This window comes from Pinus tabuliformis, chromosome 8, assembly GCF_031772625.1.
Source record: "Pinus tabuliformis cultivar Carrire ecotype Pingquan chromosome 8, CPIR1, whole genome shotgun sequence".
Lineage (NCBI taxonomy): Eukaryota > Viridiplantae > Streptophyta > Pinopsida > Pinales > Pinaceae > Pinus > Pinus tabuliformis.
In genome coordinates, this window is record NC_142294.1 from 913,862,525 (window position 1) to 913,882,587 (window position 20,063).

Genomic DNA, 20,063 nt, shown 5'->3' on the forward strand with positions numbered 1-20,063 from the left:
ATTATATAACAAGTACAAATAATGATTATTCGATCTCTTTCTCCTTTTTAGGAATTTAGCAAAGACTTCTTCTTCCCCTCCAACTGTTATGGGATTTGTATGTCTTGCGTCTAACTTGGTCATATATCTATGTCACTGCAAGGGGGGTGGAGCATCAATTACAATAAGAAAGAAATGCTAATTATATAACAAGTACAAATAATGATTATTCGATCTCTTTCTCCTTTTTAGGAATTTAGCAAAGACTTCTTCCTCCCCTCCAACTGTTATGGGATTTGTATGTCTTGCTTCTAACCTGGTCATATATCTATGTTGCTGCAAGGGGGGTGGAGCATCAATTACAATAAGAAAGAAATGCTAAAATAATATTTATAGTTATTATTATTATTACAAATTTTACATCAATAAAAAGAGTAGTAGAGTGTCCTTTACCTGCTTTCATAGTGGAGGGAAGCAGAGTGCTTTCAGATGTGGCCATATGTTCCTCCTCTTGTTTGTCCTCATCCTATACATGATTTGGAGTATAAACAAGAAAGGTTATAATTAATACACCATTTGCATTTAAATATTTTTAATTGTAATCCATACTACAATTTTTTTATAACACATGAAATACCTCTAGTACCAATCTAAACATTAGTTTTAAGAGGCACTCCATCATCACTAGGCTCATTTGTTTCATTATTACTTGGGAAATTTTTATCTACATTTCTTTCCTAATTTTTACAGTCAAACACAATACTTTATGGCCTAAACTAATAACCAGTGGATCGTACAAGTAATAATTTATAAATTCTCTCCATTTCTTTTATTTACCGAAGTGTCAAGTTATGTGTCAGAAGGTTTTGTAGACCCCAAGCTTTCCCTACATTCAACCATGGCTTAATAGTCATGTCTGTAAAAGCATGAAGTGTTCCTCCATGGGAGCCTCTTTGAATTGTGACCCCTGCAATTTTGCATGAGAACATGAATTTTTCTTCTTTTGTGATATTAAATTAAAATTGTTAAGAATTTATAATTTGGATGAAAATTACTTTCTTTATACTTACAATTTTTGCGGCTAGTTTTGAGTAACCACCGGGGCCAAGATGATGCATCCAATGTTTATCTATTCTAGCCTTCACAACTTTGGATGTATCTGGGAGCCTATATGGAAAATATTGAAAAAATTCATTAGATTTCACATTGATGATAAAGCATGATAATTACATTATTAAAAGTGCCTCATACATTATTGGTCCAAGTGGTGTCTTCCCTTCTTTTCAAAATGCCTTCTCATTTGCATCTTACATGAGGGCTTTCCACTCCATCTTTGGAATTGCTAGAGGGAACTCATACATAGTGTTCTTCTCCAAATGAACCCTATACAGGTCCTACATATATTAAATGTAAGCCTACCTTCGAGGTAACTCCAATTTTGTTGAAGGTACCCTCACTGAACAGACCAACCATCGTGTTCATAAGTTCGTCCTTCAACTTGGAATTTTGGTAATTCCACCTTGTGCAAATGGTGGGCCTAAAGAGTTCCACGGTTAGGTCATTCATGCACCTATAGAATAAATTATTTCCTGCAAAACAATATTATCATTAGTTTAAAATAATCACAAAGTATACATAAATTTCAATTAGATTGTACTTAATATTTAAAAAACTTCTTAAATAATTGGAAGCTTCTCTAATTTCATGGGGACATGGTCATCATCTACCAAAAACATAATCATTAGTGTTCCCGTGCTAGTAACATGGGAAGATCTAGGAAATCTTAGTTCAAAATGTGTGATGGGGTCATGCTTTTCATCCACAACATCATGTGTTGATTCTGGCATATGTTATTCAAGGGATGCCATGTGTTGTTCATGGGGTTTACTTGTTTCAGTGACTTGTGCATCACTCACAGATAGAGCAACAATGATGCTACCAATGCTAGCCCCCATAATCACACCATGATGATCATACTCCCTCAAAACTCCTGAGGGCTAAAGAGTTTTTTTATAAAGGATGAGCTTATTAAAATCATAAATACATAAATAGGTTAATTAAATGAGTTTCTTACTCCATAGTGATAAATTTGGCCCATCATAGTATTGATTTGGCCTCTTATCTATTTTGTCTACGGCTAAATCATAATTAAATAACTAAGTTTCTTGTTTAATTCTATGAGAAGCTTCCTTATTGTTTGGATCAGATTGGTCGACAAAAAAATGCATCTTCATTAAGCACTTCCTCAAGAGCATCAGTGGATTGCTCTAATGCTAATGTCTTCCCCATGTCACCCTATTGATTAAACAAGTGTAATTTCTAATTTTTTCCCACCATCCTCAACTATAAACATTGAAAGATTTGAATTTGATGAAACATTTTAGATCAATAAAACTTTTCATATTTTAAATAAGAGGGGAAGTTTAGCCAGTAAAATACTTGCTCATAAATATTATGATATCTTGAAAGTTCATTATGACACATTAAAAAATCAAGCAATTCATCTAGAATTAATCATCATTATATTAATAAGAAAACATGTACTGACATATATCTAAATTTATATAGAAAATTCACGTTATATCATGGCCAATATAAAAGGTTATAAATTTACAAAAAAAGTCATTTCATATCGTTATATTAATACATGGACCACGCAAATTATACAAAGAAATGTTGAAAGTTATAGCAAATTCATTTACTCCTACCAAAGAAATTTTTTTAATTAATTACATTCACAACAAAAGGTGATGATGACAAAGTCAAATGAAGAGCATTTCAATAACTTTGTTCTTTAAATACAAACTACAATATTCTTAAAGCAAGGGAACGAGAATGTTGAAGTGAATCTTGTGGTTATATTATTTTACGTGCAATTACATTGGTGTTTACCTGCTGCGAGTTTGGTTTCCTTTGATTTGGTCAGCCTTCCACAATATCATAACTGTGACATATTAAAATGTTTCTAGCTTACAATATGCGTGACAATATATTGTAGTAAATGAAAATCATAACTTATAATATACATTGCTTAAAAGTTGGGTAAAATAGAATACATACCGCCCCCATAATAGCAACGTTTATATCTATTTGATTCAAATTGTAATCAATGAGAAAATCTTCCCCTGCAGTTATTGATTTTATTGCGCATATGAATACATAGTTTCCTTCATGCCCCTCAAATATGCAATTGGATTGCTTATTTCTAGTTGCAGGCCCTGCAATATTCCCTGTTGCTTTTGACCTTTCATCAATACACATAGCTGCACTGTTATTTTGATCATTGTCTTTTAGTTGTATATAATTTGCGGCCACACCATATCTTCACATACTTTTGGTATATTTGACTATATGTACCCAATCATTTTAGACGTAATAGGGTTTAAAATACTCCATTAATTCAGTTAATTCATCGTAACATACCTGTACGCCATCCATGAAAAATAGCCCCAAACCATGTAAAGATGATGGGGCAATGTGGTATATCCTTTCATTGATAAAAAAAAAAATTAGGAAGTTCCTTGGGTACCCATCATTTCACTAGATGTTTTTACCTCAAGGGCACCTCGATGTCATCTATGATATCATTATCATAAGAATATGAACCCCCTTTAGCGAGAAAAAATTCCATGTGTCTACGGAATTTTCTTCTATTATTTTCACCTCTAGTTGATCTTTGCCTGCTAGACGACGTATCAGATGTTTGGTCAATTTATTCTATCCTAACTGAACTTTCATCACTTGACGAAGATAGATCTAACAAATACCTATTTGGTTGAACATCCTATAAAACACCATCAAATATGAGAAATTGTTAGCAAGTGGCATAAGGGATGTTGAGAAATGCCATACAATAAAACCCTAACTCCAAGGGTTAGCTCAATTAACAAATCCTCTTACGCTAAGTCCACAAAGGTATTAAGAATAAATCTCATTGATAACCTTTTGGGTTTCCATCCATCTAAGAAATTGGTTGTCAATACACCTTCCATTTGGAAATTCTAGGAAAATATTGGGAGAACTTCATGAAGGTTAGAATGGTACCAATATCCCTATTCTTTTCTTAAGTATATGTGGGTGAGGTGGGATTGTTCTTTAACAAATAATAATATAACCTTTATTTATTATGGCACAAACATATCCAACATACAATGATTCCAACTAGGCCAATGAGACAATACTAATAACTAGAATTGTGCACTAAAGCAAAACAACATCAATTATTAACTCAAAATTTTCATTACTCTACCCTAACTGATGCACTAAACATAAAAGAAAAAATAAAATATTTTGTATAAGACAAAGATATGATTGGTTGTCAAATAGCTAATAAAGAGATTTACATTAGTCTAATATAGAGAAGTTGATTTAGGAGCATTAGAGCTCAACCTCCATGGTGGCATCAAAATGTGCAAGAGATAGAGGAGGTGTGTTTATGGTGGCATCAAAGTGTGAAAGAGATAGAGGAGGTGTGTTTGAGCATGAGATAGTTTTGAATCATCTTATCCACCCTGCCCCTGATCAGTGGTTGCAGTGAACTGTTGGAGGTTTGGGATGAAGGTGACAATGGGTGTTTTTAGCCCCATAATCCATGAGACTTGTCATATATCCTTCATCCAAATCAATGGAAATTAATTATCATGAAGGATTGTGGACCATAATGAGAAAAGATATTTGTGACTCATTATATTAATGTCATTTGATATCCTTTGCTTTATCAATGACTCAAGTGAAATTGGGAGTTCTAAACTGAGCCAGAATTACAAGGAAGGTCCATCCTCTGTGAAAACCCCTCCTCCATGTGTTGACTTGATTGATAAATAAATATTGTGAGCTCAAACTCCTTTTGAATCCCTTCACTTAGTAGTTTGGGCAGTGATTCATTACTCCTTAATTTGTTTGGTCAATGGGCAATTGAATCTTATTAAAATGGGTACATGAAAATTGAAGTGAGGGGTGCATGTGAAAATTAAATAAAGAAGAGGGGTTGTTTTAACATTATCACAATAGCCCATGGGGCTTTGGATTGATGGTGAATGGGTGTGCTATTAAGGCACTCCTTGCGATAGGTCACCGGTTCAAATCCCCTGTGGGTACTTAGGTTAGTCTTAACTAGAAAAAAAAAAAAAAAATTATCACAATAAAAAGATAAAGGATATATTGGAATGCAATTGGTTGATCATGGATAGAGTTAAATACCTTGGAATCCATACACACTTTGATAAGAAGATCAAGGAATCTATCCATTACCTTTACAGGTAATATAATTTTACCACTTTATGATAATGCATAATCAATGGTGTCCTATTTGTCACATTGAGATTATATAAAATGAAGAAAACTATTTTACAGTTGTGTATCAAACTTAAAAGGGCCCAAACTAAGGTTTACTATAAAAATGGTTGTCATGTGCATCTTAAAAATTATATGCAATTTCTAAGTCAAGTTGGATTCAATCAAGTTTGCACATATTTTCAGTCCAATATAAAAAACCATAGCTAAGAAGTAATTGATATAGAAAATATTCAATGTAATCATATTTCATTTTTCTAGAAATAAATATTTGTATCTATATGGTCACCTTGTATTGATTATTTTAAAAGGCTATTTAGTGAAATAAAATGAGACTTTCCTCAATCAATATAATTCAAACCTCCACCAATCGAATTGATCTGAAACACAATTGTCCCAAAATGTAGGATGACAGCAAAGAGAATAAGAAATGCCCTTGTTTTTCTCTCGGCCTAGAGAGGACAAAACCCTACATATGTCAACTTCAAGGTCAAGAATTGATGTTAAATATCCTTCAAAAATAAGTTTGAAACACTTATATAAACATGACCTTTTCAAGGAGAAAAATAAGGTTTATCTTATCCCACAGCCAGGTAGGATAGAAGGCTTAGAATTTTAGTTAAATTTATGAAAAATTTAGATTAGTTCCTTAGAACTGGAGCTTTAAACCTTTGAAAAAATTACTTTGATTAAATAAATTTCTAGCCCACAAAGGCCTTTTGCATGAGGTGAATGTGACAATGTTATTGTTCCTATTTCAAGGCAAAAAAGAAGCCACAAAGTTCTACGGCTATCAACAAAAATTCAGAGAAAATGCTTTATAATTTTATATAAAAAATTAAAACTATAAAATTTCACTTTAGGGAAGAAGGGTAAGGCTTTCAAACCCACAGACTAAGGAAAAAGGCCTAATAGGGCTTGTGACCCTCTAAAAAAATTGAAATTAATTCTATGCCACAAAAAATTTTAGATCCTTGCAAAAATTAGAATTTTTTAGCCTAATTTTTGTTTAGAAATTATTTTTAAAAATATCAAGAAAAATCAAATTTGTATCCCCTCTTAACCCTAGTGGCTATGGTATGGGAGCAAGAGAGAATGAGATTGGAGGATCTAGAAAAGAATGGGGCAGTTTACAAAAAAAATTAGGGAAATTTAGAAAAAAAAAGGGCAATTTAAACTTAGAGAAGGCATTGTGGTGTTCCCTTCTCTCTCCTTGGATACGTTAGTAGGGTTGAATTTGTCTTCTCTATAACAAATTGTCTATGGTTTGACTTTGTTAGCTTTTTCCTCTTGGTCCACTTTGTCCTCTTGCGTTGTGGGGGTCAATGCTTTGTCCTCTTACTTTATGGGGATCATGGGCTATTGCTATAGGTGATATGTAGTGAAATGAGAAGTTAAGGTGAATGAAAGGGGTGAGATGGGTGATTGTTATTCTCCTTTCTTGGGCTTCATCCGGTAACAAGATATTTATTAAATAGCTTTGTCCTGGAGCTCCAACTAGGTGGGTAACAGGGGGTGAAGGATGGACCGAAAAATCTCTCTCTCTGCAATGGGGGATGAAAAATGTGGGTGGAGGGGTGCGACGTAGGAGGATTAAAGGATTGCAGTAGGGATCATGATTTTGATTTTAGTTTCTTTTATTTTTTTTGTTCTTTTTATTTATTTTTTTAATTATTATAATTATTAGTTTTTTATTTTATTTTATTTTAATAATTTTCTTTTTTAACTATTATTATTTTAATTTTAATAATTATTTATTTTTGTTTTAATAATTATTATTTTGTTGTTTTATAGTTGGATTTGGATATGGCATTTGTATAATATATAGTTTAGTCATTTAATTTGCAATATATTTAACTAAAATAATCCAATGCAATTACAATATTGAATAAAATATCCTTTATAGGTACCATATTATAAAAAATAATAATATGATTTAAAGGGATTAAGTCACTACCATGATTCCTAAGAGGGATAGTTGTTCCATAAGTATTTTCATCTAAAAATATATTTCTTAGTTCAATATAGTTTGTTAATCTCTAACCTATCTACCTATTAACTTATGTACCCTCCCACACCTATCCTTGATCATAATCCAATAGGGATTAAGGGTTTTAAATATGGAATGGCCATGAACTTATGACATAAAATTGATCTATATGAAGTTGATGATGATGATGATGATGATGATTCAAATGATGATGAAGTTAATGACAATGATGAAGAAAAAGATGATACTGATGAGGGTGATGACAATGATGATGATGACAATGACGACGATGACGATTGTGATGATAATGATGATGATGATGATGATGATGATGGTGATGGTGATGGTGATGATGATGGAGACGATTATGACTATGATGATGATGTTAATGATGGTGATGATGAAAAATATGACTATGATGATGACGATGATGATGTTGATTAAGATGACAAAGATGATGGTGATGATGACGATGTTGACGAAGATGTTGATGACATTAATGATGACGATGATGATGATGAAAATGACGTGGGTGATTATTGAAATGATGATGGTGATGAAGATACATATGTGATTATATGATGATGATGACAAAAATGATGATGATTATTTTGATAATGATGTTGATGAAAAAGATGATGATGATAATGTTGATGATGACAAAGATGATGATGATGAGTGTAATAATAATGACGATGATAACGACAAGGATGTTGATGTTGATTATGATGATGATGATGATGGTGGTGATGATGATGATGATGATGATGATGTTTATTAAAAATATGATGAATATTAAAATGACGATGATTTGACAGTATATTTGTCATGAAATTTTAATTTGAACTTAGGTTTGTCATTTATGAAATCTACGAATTAGTAATTTGAGCATAGGTTTTTATTTGTCCCCATTAGTAGGTCATGTTTTGTGGGCTCAAATCATGATTTCCACTAATTAGTAAATGGAAAACCTTGGAAATTATTAGACAAACCAAATTTAAAATTGGAGATGATGGTATAAACCTAAATGAGCTTCTCTTTGTTTCAAGAACAATATATTTTCTACTAAAAAATTCCAACCACATGAAGGTGGAAGATCTATGGCCCCTCCCACCCCACCCCCACATCACTCTCAATTCCCCAATACCCAAAATATATACTATAATATATTTGAAAGAAACACGGTAACAATCAAACATAAAAACTAGGAAAATAAAAATTTAAGGTGAACGAAAGAGAACAAACCAACTGAAAACATATAAATACATATCCCATACATTTCAAAATTTTGATATCATTAATCTTATTCCTCATCCAACTCATGATTTGTATCATCCAGTAAAGAATTAATGTTCAAAGGATTTTTCATATCAACATCACCAACCAAAACATGCTCTTCTACATTTGGTTTTGACTTCTTGAAGTTCTTCATCTCACACATCATCAATATAATCTAGTTCATCCAAATAAAAAAATTTCTAGATTACAATATCCTTGAAGTTATTTAATGTCTTCATCTAATACATGAACCTCCTTCTCCTCTACATCATATTCTTCCACTACACTATACTTACCGACCTTCCTCTTGGATCATATCTAATAGCATATGACCGACCTGCTTTACCAGGAACCTCTACATAAAATACTTATTCGCATTGTCTTGGAAGAACATAGGGCTTTGATCTTGGCTCCACATTCCTTGTATTAACCATGGTAAATTCATTATCATGCTCAATAATATTTCTATCAAGGTCATGTTCATCGATTCATAGCTTGAACCATTTTACTTCAAACATAACTAATTTGAAGGATTTAAAGTCACACTGAAGTATATCATCCAAATACCCATAGTGTCAATTATTAGATACTTCTGGATGTTTGTCACCTCTTGAGGCAACATTGATAACCTGAAATATTTCAGTTATACCACTATTAGAATTTTTCTTGTTTTCATCCAACCTTTTGCTGTGAAATTTGTGGCCATTGCACCACATTTTATTGTGGTGTTTTAATTGCAATATGCCAAACACATAAAAAAAAGGTATTGTCAATTGATAAACATATTTATAATTGGAGATTTTGCAAGTTAAGAAAAAAACACGCCATATGCATCAATATAATTGTAAAAAATAACTAAGTAGTGTGGGTGAATATGCTTGCCTGATAATCTTTTAAACCATATGCTAAATCAATTTCCCTTTGTGTAATATTGGTATCACCACTACATTCAACTTATTTTACCAATATAAACACACCATCCCATGCTAACCTACCATTATTAGCTTGTTTGCATCGTTCAAACCATACCTTCATCCAATCAAGATTGTTTGCAATGTATAAATGTATTGCATCCCACTCTCAACTAGCTATATTAAAATAAAACAATTCACATATATAATTGGTTACCATGTTATACCTTCATAATAATGGATTATGCAGGAAGACTAAAAATTAAATAAGTAAAATATAGATAATAAAAAAATAAAAAATCAAATGTACTATAAATCTCCACTATATACTCACATCTCACTTTCCTCATTCTATCTTTCCCCAATAGGTTCTCCCCTTCAAATTTGTTCATCGAGTTGACATCCCAAATGTGATCCAATACATTAATAATTTTTCCTATTGCAGGACTATATTGACTTATATAAACCATGGTTTGATATACCATATATCTCTCTACCATAGAACCCTCGGGATGTTCTCTTTCTTTGACCAAATCCTTCAGTGATTTCAAGTGGTTCTCAACCATCTACATTGATCTTGTGTGTACAGGTCCACACTTTTCAATCTCCTCGACTTGGTGTATGAGGTAGTGTTCTTGTGCATTGAAAAATGTTAGAGGTAGATAATTTTGCATGACGAATTTGTTTCCTCCAATACTTTATATCTTATTTATCAATTTCTTTATATGAAAACTATTTACAAATGAAGCAAGCAAATCATAGGTTATTAGTATGAATATTCTCACAGTCAATAAATTGATGTAGATCAGGGCTTCTACTGAACTGTCTGTTGCCATTTATTTGTCTAAATTTTCGGGTGAACACTTCACCCATCGTCAAGGACATTGAGATTTTGTCATTGAATATGGGTGAAGTGTTCAACTGAAACACATAGCTCATCAAAAGCTCTGATCTACATTAAATCATAGGTTTAGAAAAAAAAAAGTGTATAGTACATGAAAAGTAAAACACATGTAGTCAAATATAAGTTGTACAACAAATTATTGAACAAAATACACTTTGCACATAAATCTCCACTTACCTCATGTATTTGCCAAGATCATATATAACTTGTTTGACATTGTTGTCAAAGTTGTCTAGGAGAGGTAGACGTGGAACATACTGAATTAAAATAATGGTTGATCATTATTTATTCCTAATTTAGTAGAAAAGAAACACTAACAAGATTCACCAATGAAAAAATATATACACCAAAATAATTATCTTAATGAACGTATGCCAATCATGATTTTTTACCCCACATAATTCGCCTTTCTTTGTTAGGATATTATTTATGTTTGAAGAAAATCCAATTCGAAATTTATTTTTTTCATTAACCTCTTTAACATCCTTTCTTTTTTTCTCTAATAATAACCATGGAAGGGCACTTATATTTTGGCCGTTTCCATCTCTAATTGAATAAATCACACTTTGCATTGCATGATTGGCCTCCTTAATGTCATTACAAATCTTGACAATTTTTTATTTATCTCTCCTTCCATCTAATATTCACATAAGGTCTTTGTTACATTCTTCTCGATGTACATTGTATCAAACAAATGAAGAATTTCTAGGTTCTCATAGTAGGGTATTCTAGTGAACTTCTCGGGATAAATTTTCATTCCTCATGGAAATGCCCAACTACTAATGGCTTGACAACCTACAAGGTGAATATATTGACAATTTTTTATTTATCTCTCCTTCCATCTAAGATTCACATAAGGTCTATTACATTCTTCCTAATGTGCATTGTATCAAACAAATGAACAATTCCTAGGTCCTCATAGTAGGGTAGTCTCATGAATTTCTCAGGATAACTTTTCATTCCTCATGGAAATGCCAAATTATTAATGGCTTGACAACCTACAAGGTGAATCATAGTTAAAGATATTATAACAACTGTAATACCTGGCAACTAGTATAGTGAAGAAAATGAAATAAAAATATAAAATAATTCAAAAATATCATGTATATTGATACATAGATGATTCAATCCATACCTTAAGAGACTCTATTATATTGCAATTTCCATACACAAGTTGTAATTCTCCGTGATCTTAATCCATTCTCTTCTTTACCATTTAAAAGATGTTTTCCAGTACTTTGGTACCTATGGTTCTTAGAAATGAAGTGCCTATACTAATCAAACACCTCCTTTCCTAAGTTTCTTGAATGATGAGATTTCATCTTAGGACCATAAATTGGACATGCAAATTTACCCTTTGTTTCAAGACCTACAAGATATGGAATAAATTCTATATCAATTATTTTAAGTATGTACAATGAAGGGACTATTTAAAAAACAGACACGAAATGAAATCCATAAAATTAAACACTATTAAAGTGTAAGGTAATGTTATAACATACCACATAAATGTATTAGCCCCAGGGCATCATGAATTGTCCATACAAGCATTGCATGGAATTCAAATTGCCTTTGTGCATTTACTAGTCTAGAGATATCATACATAGTGACACCATTCCATAAGTACACTAACTCATCAATAAGAGGCTCTATATATACATTCATGTCTTTGACATGGTACTTACCTAATTGATTGAACATATAATACATAATTACTACATATATGAGTAAATAAAAAAAAATATAAGACACAATTAAACATATATGAGTAAAAAATAAAAAATAAGACACAATTATGAAACAAACAAGACAAATGAGATGTTATTGTGTTAAAAAAAATTATTCTAAACAAATTAATACCTAGAAAAATCATTGTCAACATTATGTGGTCCCTCTTTATTGACATCCATAAAGGATTGTAATTGTTAGTAAGAAAAATGGGCCACACCAAGTAAGTAGATCTGATCTCTCCAAATGGATTGACACTGTCAGTTGCTAATGAAAGCCTAAGATTACGAGGTTATTATTTAAAATTTGGCTAACTTTCCTCTATATTCCTAAATGTAGATCCATCTACAGGCATTCGAAGAACACCATCTTCACTTGTTTTCGTTGCATGGTAATCCATGAATTGTGCTATGTTTTTGAACTTGAACAATTGTCGCATACATGGAATTATGGGAATATAATGAAGAACCTTGCGAGGCACATTTTTTATTACTTTATCAGTTTGATATCTACTCTCGTCACATTTGGGGCATTTTTCTTTTGACACATGTTATTAATAATAGAGAATATCATCATTAGGAGATGCATATGAAAATATCTTTTTAAACATATCAAAAATCATAATAACTTGCTGAAAATTATTCTAAAAATGGGGTTGAGAAAATGTATCCTGCTTGTGTTCCCCTCACTGAAGATTATCCTTACCATCCTCCAAAAATGATTTTTTGTTTCATTGATGTCTTCTTAGTCATCCCTGCTGCAATATGCTAATATTGTCGTTGCCAGTCTTTTAGCTTCCTGAGCTGTTATTTTTGTTGATAGGCCGAATGTCAGCGCCATTTCCAAATTGTTGCTTTTCATAATTCATTGACAATGGAAATGTGAGTGTCTTCTGTGAAAAAATCACTTACAATGGAAATGTCAGCTAACCTCTATGTTGATATGTATCTAAACACTAACAAGTGCATGATCACTGATAGATCACAAAAACTTACTTTAGAAGTGACTTAATAAAAAACCAAAAAAATGGTTATCAACTTCTTAGATGAGGGTATTGGACACCTCTATAAGAACATCCACTGTTGGGTAGCGGAGGCCCGACGTAATGGTTTTTGGACCCAAAGTCCACAATTTTGGGAAAAATTATGGTAAAGACCCCGCAAAGTGTGTAGAGCGCGAATTGTAATGGGTCAAGTTAAAGGGTCTCCCACCCAAGAAAAATGTAAAATAATAGGAAGTGAGTCAGCCTACCCATTGCCCATGGACCATGGGAATGTATAATAGAACAAGGCTCTATGGCTAGAGGTCAGTTTTTTGTCTTGGATCTTGTTGTTATGGGTTTGTGAAGACAGTATTATCTATGTCTGTAAGTTCAAGTCAAGGGTGTTGGTAGATAGATAGAGGCTCTGCATCTGTGTGTGCAGAGGCCTAGTAGAGTCCGTAGTTGTGTGCGCGGACCCTTGCAGCTAAGCGTGCAAGGCAGATCTAGTTGTATTAACGAAAGATTTTAATAAAGATAAGTGGTTTCTGAAGTATCGTGCATCTATTGTGTTCTCGTTTATGCATCTATTATATGAGTTTATATCTTTTTATAATCATGTGCGCTGGGTTTTATTTTTAAATGTTTGCTTAAAGATGGTAACAAGAAGATTAGATCTATAATAATTTCATTAATAAGAAAGTACACCCGTGCAGATCTTCGTGATAATAATCTAGAGTGGCGCGAGGCCACAGAACGGTTCGCGACCCCTCTAGACCACATCAAGACATCCCAAGGGTGCGGAAACCTGGTTCCAGCACCCTCCCCTGCTACCTCGGGTGAGACCTCAGTCCACGCTCCGCGAGCTGTTGCCGAAAGGGCCAGTAGCTGTGGGATTTGTTTGGCTAATAACTCTTCCGAACCTAGATCAGGGCCCAACAAGCCAACAAATGGTTCCGTTGCCGGGACTGGGATCTACCTAAGGGATGTCTAATGTCTGAACACTAGAACCCTACAAAGAAAGAGCTTGAAGATTGGTTGGATCTAAAGTTTCACGAGTTTGTGGTAAAAGAAAATAGAAATCCGTGGATATCTGAGGAAAGGTGGTTGGATCGCTACATATACACAGAAATCCATGCGATCTTCTTCGCGTCATTCTCGACAGAACTATATGAGTGGATCATGTGGCTAGCTGACAATGTGGGAAGGTGCAAACATGATCACCCAATAGTGTGGACTCCTGAGCTGATGTATAGGCTATAAGCATCTGAAGGTAAGATTTCAAGGGTGGTAGATCATTGGCTATATTGGATAATAGGAGGGTTCATCACTAAGTTCGCGATAGACACCACTGTCAGTTACAGTGAAGTGGAAAGGTGTTTTCTCCAAGGACCGTGGGGTAAGTACATTAAATTGTTGCATACTTGGATTAAAATGTTATTATGTGAGAAACGGGTTATGCGAATCCATTGAAGTCTGGAGTAATGTGGAGCGGAAGATGCTACCGAGGGATCGAAGGGTTATAAAATAGTCCCTTGATTTCACGGTCATGAGAAAGTAAATAAGAGCTCGCTGGGTTCTCTTCGAGAAAAGTGTTCTAGTTGATAAACCAGTGCATCCCACTATTACCACATCCACCCACAACATCACCCACTTCACCTACATCAACCACATCTCCAACTACCCCACCTCCACCATGTCACACGGAATCAGTCAAGGGTGCGGACACAACTGACCTTCCTAGAAGTCTAAGACATTCTAATGAAAAACAAAACAAACTGGAGCTATCCTTCTCTAAACATACATTATGATATGAGTAATCAAGTGTTTCGTTCTTACCCTTGTCCAAACGCTATTGTAGAAGTCCAAGCTTTGTTGATCTGGATGAGCTCCTCCTTTTCTCCAAAACCTGTAATCACCAACAGTCAAATAATTAAATAGCACCTGATTATAACATAAAACAAAGCATATTCAACACATAGACCAAGGAGTACATGAAATAACCCATTAACAACAAATTATTGAGAAGAATGGACCAATTTGCATTAAAGGTAATCAAAAGGAACCATTACAACCTGAGCCTTGGTGTTGTGCAAGCTCCTTCCAGGGTCCACAAGAGTCTTCCTCTACTTTGACAAAGCTCACCCACTTCCAAATAGAACAAGTAAAGATGACAATCTCTCCTCACAAGCTTCTAAATGGGAGTCCTAATTCCTGCAGCATTTACCCTTAGAAATCTATAGCTTTCAACCTCCTTCCTTCTGGCTCAATGCCTCTTTTTATAGTGCTCAAGAGGAAGTTAATCAGGTCCACCATCAATGGGATAGTCCCCTCTTTGGATGGGATCACTCTCTTATTGATGGGATAAGTTCCTCTTTGATAGGAGTGCATGAACCATCTGGAGGCGCTCAATACACATCAAACAACCTTCTAGAATGCTCTAGAAATGACCACAAGTAAGTTTTTGAAGATAAAACTTGCGCATTTTAACCTTTTAAGAGGGACGCACCTGCCCCTTTAGATACAGAGCGTCCTTGGACGCAAACCTTATGAACAAAAGGTGCGTACCCGTAGGCAAGGCTTGAGAGAACCTGCGTACCCAGAGATAAACATATTTATAAGGACTTTCTCTCTTTCTTGGAGTTTGACATGAATAGCAGAGGCATAAGACTTGCTCAAGAGGGTAGTATGACTATTGATTGAGCCATACCGACTGTAAATAGCCATGGTGACATTTTTTAGTGTAACATATTGCCCCCTAAAGTGCGAAGCCTGGAATAGATTAGGGTTTTGTATTATCTAGGAAGGGTGAAGCGCTTTATCATTTCGAGGATTATCTCGTGGAGAACCTGGTTGGAACCTGCAATTTTCAACACAAAATACATGGATAAGATTATATCATCACTGAGGTAGGCATTCCCATACTCAGATAAAAACTTTAACTAACAGACTAACTACTCTGATACAGGAATGATTTTGCAGTACATCATAATCATAGACTTTTGTAGACACAGTATGGGTGCAGCCATCTGTTTATGATTAGTCTACTTAGATAATGAATAGAAAACTCCTCGCAGCCTGGATGGTAAAGATTTGATCCAGGGTCTTCATTCCTACTTCTCGAATTGGTACGATTCTAGCCATGCGAATAAATGAGTCGATGTCGAACATGGTAGAAACCACTTGATTACCAGTCAATGATGTGAACTGTTAACAAGTGTGAGAGAGACCACCAGTAATGTCAATGGTTCTCAAAGTACCCAGTACAATCCATGAGATGTGAATGAATGAGTTGATGTCGAACATTTCACGGAATCCTTCGATCGAAAGTCAATGATGTAAACTGACGTCAAAGGCGAGAAACCTGCCATTGATGCATGCAGACTTCAAGGCACTGACGATTTCTAAGTCATCTCTCTAGATAATGTGCTGATGTCGATAGAAAGTGACCCGTTGCGGGCAAGCCCACAACATGAAATCATTGTTCAAGTTGAAGAAATACTGCTGTAAGGACTGACTCAGGGATGGTCAAATGGATGACAAGTATTTTGCAGATGAAAGTTTTGTTTGCAGACCTCTTGGACACATAACGACACGACAGATGGTTTGGTGCTGAATAACTCAAAGTTAATCCCCGGAACCCGGTTGAAGACTTTCAAAAGTGGTTTGATTGACTGTGAGGTAAAAGATTTCCCAACCCAGGTGAATGAAAAGTGTCGTGTCCAAGAGTGGTAATAAAGTTTCTTCTGAGACAAAAGGTAACAAATAGGCTCATTCTTCTCTCTTTTCCCCCACCATTTCTGGCAAGTACCTCTTTATTTTTAACAAGCTTGAGGAGGATAACATATGCTTGATTATAAGCTCATCCTTCGGATGAGTCCAACCTAGTTTTGATTCGAACCCTAGGAAGGAGTGGTTCGTTCCTGTTTGTAATTGAACAGGTCCTTTACTGTGAAATGTTTAACGAGCCCAGTATAGGAGAAACTCGGTGTTTTTCAATTTTAGAGAGTCTGAAAAACTTAAGAAGACTCCAAGTTGAACTTTTTCGTAGATTTGTGTCCCTCAAGCTCGAAAAAGTATAAAATAATACCTGGGGGAACCGCTTGATCTTGTGACCAAGGAGTACTTTCATAATTAGTGTCACTGACCTGAAAAGTAAAAAGCGATCAAGGACACGTCGTTTTATTTCCGTATCGAGTTTGAAACGACAAAAACCCGTCAATCTTTTCCTGATTTTACGGTCAGAAAAGAGCTATAAGGGGACCGCCTTTTAGTTTCATTTTAACGAGTGTAAAAGAAACACTCGGCAATCTTTTCATATTTTAGGAGTCAGAAAAGGGCTTAAAGATGACTCTAAGGTTTCACTTTTTCGTAAGTTTTAACGAGTTCGAAAAAAAAATGATAAAAATGTACTCATGGTTTTCACTTTTTCGTAAGTTTTAATGAGTTCGAAAAAATGATAAAAATGTACTCATATGGCCGACTTTCAATTTAATTTACGAGCAGGAAAAGATGGAAAGAACTCGGCATTTTCATTTGTTTTACGAGAATGAAAGACAGCAAAATAATCTCGGTATTTTCATGAGTTTAACGAGTCTTGAAAATAACTGAAATTGACTCGAAATAGGTTTCATTTTTACAAAAGCTTGAAACAGATAAAAACTATGCTTCAAAGTAGTTTCATTTTTGCACAAGCTTGAAACAGAGAAAACTGTGCTTGATGCCCCCTAAGCATAACTGCTAGAGCGCATGCCCCCCAGCTTCATTTCATTCAACCAGTTGGATGAAATGAAGGTTGAGTTACGAGATCATTTGAAAGACTCAACCTAAAACTGTAAGAAAAAACTAAAATAACTAACCTAAATACTTAACATCTATGAGATCTAGTCAATCTCTCGACTCAAATAGAGGAGGATTTGTTTCATTTTTTAACGAGCTTGACACAGGAAAAGAACTATGCTCGGATTCGGTTTCATGTTTATGCAAGCTTGAAACGAAAAATGATGCTTGTTATAAGTTCACATGCCCCCAGCATAATGACGCAAATCAAGGTACATGCCCCCCAAGCTTCATTGCATTCAATGAGGTGGATGGAATGAAGCTTTACTTTCAAGATCTTGGAAAGACTTGTGGGAGTTGTTTCATTTTTTAGTGAGGTTGACACAGGAAAAGAACTATCCTCAAAACCCTTGTGTCATTTTTTAAACGAGCTTGACACAAGATAAGGAACTATGCTCATAACTACTCTCTACAATCTACCTAACAAAAACTCTACTCTAAAAAACCTCGATTCATTTTTTAACGAGCTTGACACAAGACAAGGAACTATGCTCTTACCTGATTCATTTTTTAACGAGGTTGACACAGTAAAAGGAACTTTCCTCGTACCTGATTCATTTTTTAACGAGGTTGACACAGTAAAAGGAACTTTCCTCATACCTGATTCATTTTTTTAACGAGGTTGACACAGTAAAAGGAACTTTCCTCGTACCTGATTCATTTTTTAACGAGGTTGACACAGTAAAAGGAACTTTCCTCGTACCTGATTCATTTTTTAACGAGGTTGACACAGTAAAAGGAACTTTCCTCGTACCTGATTCATTTTTTAACGAGGTTGACTCAGTAACAGGAACTATCCTCTAACCTGATTCATTTTTTAACGAGGTTGACTCAGTAACAGGAACTGTCCTCGCAAAATCTTACTTTCTATAATCTACCTACATATCCTAAAATCTAGCTGATTCATTTTTTAATGAGGTTGACTCAGTAAAAGAACTATCCTCATGCTAACCTGTTTCATTTTTTAACGAGGTTGATACAGGAAAAAAAATGATCCTCGTACACACTGATTCATTTTTTAACGAGGTTGACACAGTAAAAGGAACTTTCCTCGTTACAGCCGATTTCATTTTTTAACGAGGTTGATACAGGAAAAAACTATCCTCGTTGAATTGATCATGGCTTCCAACTGGAAGAAAGACATGTCAATGGACACACCTTGATCATGGCTTCCAAAAGGTCTTCATCAGAAGGAAGAACACTTCTCTGGAAGGAACACATGTCAAGGGACTCAAAAGGGATAAGAACATCGTGTTCAAGTAATCCCATAGAGTTTTCCATGTCAATTACCGGATGTAAATCAACAGTGAGAGGCTCACTTACATCGGTAACTGAAAACATGGGACCAGTTGCCACATAATTAACCCGTGGCAAGGTAGATACCACTTTAGAATCAAGAACATTTAGGGGTGTCATATTAAAAAAATAAAAATAAAGAAACTCCAAGAAAGGATAGTTTTTTCCTGTATCAACCTCGTTAAAAATAAAGAAACTCCAAGAAAGGATAGTTTTTTCCTGTATCAACCTCGTTAAAAAATGAAATAGGCTGTAACGAGGAAAGTTCCTGTTACTGAGTCAACCGCGTTAAAAAATGAATCAGGTACGAGGAAAGTTCCTGTTACTGAGTCAACCTCGTTAAAAAATGAATCAGGTACGAGGACAGTTCCTGTTACTGTGTCAACCTCGTTAAAAAATGAATCAGTTGGTATGAGGATAGTTCTTTTCTTGTGTCAACCTCCTTAAAAATGAAACAACTCCCTTTTCAAGTTAAATATTGAAAGTAAACCTTCATTTCATCCAGTCGGTTGAATGCAATGAAGCCTGGGGGGCATGTACCTCGCTTTGCATCATTATGCTGGGGGCATGCGAACTTCTGAGCATAGTTCCTTGTCTTGTGTCAAGCTCGTTAAAAAATGAAACAAGGGTAGGTTAAGTAGGATTATGAGGACAGTTCCTGTTACTGAGTCAACCTCGTTAAAAAATGAATCAGGTATGAGGATAGTTCTTTTCTTGTGTAAACCTCCTTAAAAATGAAACAACTCCCTTTTCACGTTAAATATTGAAAGTAAACCTTCATTCCATCCAGCCGGTTGAATGCAATGAAGCCTGGGGGGCATGTACCTCGCTTTGCATCATTATGCTGGGGGCATGCGAATTTTTTGA

At 34.6% G+C, this 20,063-nt stretch overlaps 1 pseudogene; it reads left to right on the forward strand.

The window, feature by feature from the left end:
* LOC149238506 (uncharacterized) overlaps positions 1–20,063 on the forward strand; it is a 94,220-nt pseudogene that overhangs the window by 37,156 nt on the left and 37,001 nt on the right.